We start from the raw sequence: 5,274 nt of genomic DNA on the forward strand, positions 1-5,274 counted from the left end.
TACACAAAACCAACACACAGACAACTGTAACACACACAGAAACACAAAAAACAAACACAGAGACAACTGTAACACACACAGAAACACAAAAAACAAACACAGAGACAACTGTAACACACACAGACACACAAAACCAACACAGAGACAACTGTAACACACACAGATACACAAAACCAACACATAGACAACTGTAACACACACAGACACACAAAACCAACACAGAGACAACTGTAACACACACAGATACACAAAACCAACACATAGACAACTGTAACACACAGATACACAAAACCAACACATAGACAACTGTAACACACACAGATACACAAAACCAACACATAGACAACTGTAACACACACAGATACACAAAACCAACACACAGACAACTGTAACACACACAGATACACAAAACAAACACATAGACAACTGTAACACACAGATACACAAAACCAACACAGAGACAACTGTAACACACACAGATACACAAAACCAACACAGAGACAACTGTAACACACACAGAAACACAAAACCAACACATAGACAACTGTAACACACACAGATACACAAAACCAACACATAGACAACTGTAACACACACAGAAACACAAAACCAACACATAGACAACTGTAACACACACAGATACACAAAACCAACACATAGACAACTGTAACACACACAGAAACACAAAACCAACACAGAGACAACTGTAACACACACAGATACACAAAACCAACACATAGACAACTGTAACACACAGATACACAAAACCAACACACAGACAACTGTAACACACACAGATACACAAAACCAACACAGAGACAACTGTAACACACACAGACACAGAAAACCAACACAGAGACAACTGTAACACACAGATACACAAAACAAAGACATAGACAACTGTAACACACAGATACACAAAACCAACACACAGACAACTGTAACACACACAGATACACAAAACCAACACACAGACAACTGTAACACACACAGAAACACAAAAAACAAACACAGAGACAACTGTAACACACACAGATACACAAAACCAACACATAGACAACTGTAACACACAGACACAGAAAACCAACACAGAGACAACTGTAACACACACAGATACACAAAACCAACACACAGACAACTGTAACACACACAGATACACAAAACAAACACAGAGACAACTGTAACACACACAGACACGCAAAACCAACACATAGACAACTGTAACACACACAGATACACAAAACCAACACAGAGACAACTGTAACACACACAGACACACAAAACAAACACAGAGACAACTGTAACACACACAGATACACAAAACCAACACATAGACAACTGTAACACACACAGATACACAAAACCAACACAGAGACAACTGTAACACACACAGACACAGAAAACCAACACAGAGACAACTGTAACACACAGATACACAAAACAAAGACATAGACAACTGTAACACACAGATACACAAAACCAACACACAGACAACTGTAACACACACAGATACACAAAACCAACACACAGACAACTGTAACACACACAGACACACAAAAAACAAACACAGAGACAACTGTAACACACACAGAAACACAAAACCAACACATAGACAACTGTAACACACACAGATACACAAAACCAACACATAGACAACTGTAACACACACAGAAACACAAAACCAACACAGAGCCAACTGTAACACACACAGACACACAAAACCAACACACAGACAACTGTAACACACACAGACACACAAAACCAACACATAGACAACTGTAACACACACAGAAACACAAAACCAACACACAGACAACTGTAACACACACAGACACACAAAACCAACACATAGACAACTGTAACACACACAGATACACAAAACCAACACATAGACAACTGTAACACACAGACACAGAAAACCAACACAGAGACAACTGTAACACACACAGATACACAAAACCAACACACAGACAACTGTAACACACACAGATACACAAAACAAACACAGAGACAACTGTAACACACACAGACACGCAAAACCAACACATAGACAACTGTAACACACACAGATACACAAAACCAACACATAGACAACTGTAACACACACAGATACACAAAACCAACACATAGACAACTGTAACACACACAGATACACAAAACCAACACACAGACAACTGTAACACACACAGACACACAAAACCAACACATAGACAACTGTAACACACACAGATACACAAAACCAACACAGAGACAACTGTAACACACACAGATACACAAAACAAACACATAGACAACTGTAACACACAGATACACAAAACCAACACATAGACAACTGTAACACACACAGATACACAAAACCAACACAGAGACAACTGTAACACACACAGATACACAAAACCAACACATAGACAACTGTAACACACACAGACACACAAAACCAACACATAGACAACTGTAACACACACAGATACACAAAACCAACACAGAGACAACTGTAACACACACAGAAACACAAAACCAACACATAGACAACTGTAACACACACAGAAACACAAAACCAACACATAGACAACTGTAACACACACAGACACACAAAACCAACACAGAGACAACTGTAACACACAGATACACAAAACCAACACACAGACAACTGTAACACACACAGATACACAAAACAAACACATAGACAACTGTAACACACACAGATACACAAAACAAACACATAGACAACTGTAACACACAGATACACAAAACCAACACAGAGACAACTGTAACACACACAGATACACAAAACCAACACAGAGACAACTGTAACACACACAGATACACAAAACCAACACAGAGACAACTGTAACACACAGATACACAAAACCAACACATAGACAACTGTAACACACAGATACACAAAACCAACACACAGACAACTGTAACACACACAGATACACAAAACCAACACATAGACAACTGTAACACACACAGATACACAAAACCAACACATAGACAACTGTAACACACAGATACACAAAACAAACACAGAGACAACTGTAACACACACAGATACACAAAACCAACACATAGACAACTGTAACACACAGATACACAAAACAAACACAGAGACAACTGTAACACACAGATACACAAAAACCAACACATAGACAACTGTAACACACAGATACACAAAAACCAACACATAGACAACTGTAACACACAGATACACAAAAACCAACACATAGACAACTGTAACACACAGATACACAAAAACCAACACATAGACAACTGTAACACACAGATACACAAAACCAACACAGAGACAACTGTAACACACACAGATACACAAAACAAACACATAGACAACTGTAACACACAGATACACAAAACCAACACAGAGACAACTGTAACACACAGATACACAAAAACCAACACATAGACAACTGTAACACACAGATACACAAAAACCAACACATAGACAACTGTAACACACAGATACACAAAAACCAACACATAGACAACTGTAACACACAGATACACAAAAACCAACACATAGACAACTGTAACACACAGATACACAAAACCAACACAGAGACAACTGTAACACACACAGACACACAAAACCAACACATAGACAACTGTAACACACACAGATACACAAAACCAACACACAGACAACTGTAACACACACAGATACACAAAACCAACACATAGACAACTGTAACACACACAGACACACAAAACCAACAGATAGACAACTGTAACACACACAGACACACAAAACAAACACATAGACAACTGTAACACACACAGATACACAAAACCAACACATAGACAACTGTAACACACACAGAAACACAAAACCAACACAGAGCCAACTGTAACACACACAGAAACACAAAACGAACACAGACAACTGTAACACACACAGACACACAAAACAAACACACAGACAACTGTAACACACACAGATACACAAAACAAACACATCGACAACTGTAACACACAGATACACAAAACCAACACAGAGACAACTGTAACACACACAGATACACAAAACCAACACAGAGACAACTGTAACACACACAGATACACAAAACCAACACAGAGACAACTGTAACACACACAGATACACAAAACAAACACATAGACAACTGTAACACACAGATACACAAAACCAACACATAGACAACTGTAACACACAGATACACAAAACCAACACAGAGACAACTGTAACACACACAGATACACAAAACAAACACATAGACAACTGTAACACACAGATACACAAAAACCAACACATAGACAACTGTAACACACAGATACACAAAAACCAACACATAGACAACTGTAACACACAGATACACAAAAACCAACACATAGACAACTGTAACACACAGATACACAAAAACCAACACATAGACAACTGTAACACACAGATACACAAAACCAACACAGAGACAACTGTAACACACACAGACACACAAAACCAACACATAGACAACTGTAACACACACAGATACACAAAACCAACACACAGACAACTGTAACACACACAGATACACAAAACCAACACATAGACAACTGTAACACACACAGACACACAAAACCAACAGATAGACAACTGTAACACACACAGACACACAAAACAAACACATAGACAACTGTAACACACACAGATACACAAAACCAACACAGAGACAACTGTAACACACACAGATACACAAAACAAACACATAGACAACTGTAACACACAGATACACAAAACCAACAGATAGACAACTGTAACACACACAGATACACAAAACAAACACATAGACAACTGTAACACACAGATACACAAAACCAACACATAGACAACTGTAACACACAGATACACAAAACCAACACAGAGACAACTGTAACACACACAGATACACAAAACAAACACATAGACAACTGTAACACACAGATACACAAAACCAACACAGAGACAACTGTAACACACAGATACACAAAAACCAACACATAGACAACTGTAACACACAGATACACAAAAACCAACACATAGACAACTGTAACACACAGATACACAAAAACCAACACATAGACAACTGTAACACACACAGATACACAAAACCAACACAGAGACAACTGTAACACACACAGACACACAAAACCAACACATAGACAACTGTAACACACACAGATACACAAAACCAACACACAGACAACTGTAACACACACAGATACACAAAACCAACACATAGACAACTGTAACACACACAGACACACAAAACCAACAGA

This window comes from Hemibagrus wyckioides, linkage group LG27, assembly GCF_019097595.1.
Source record: "Hemibagrus wyckioides isolate EC202008001 linkage group LG27, SWU_Hwy_1.0, whole genome shotgun sequence".
Taxonomy (NCBI): Eukaryota; Metazoa; Chordata; class Actinopteri; order Siluriformes; family Bagridae; genus Hemibagrus; species Hemibagrus wyckioides.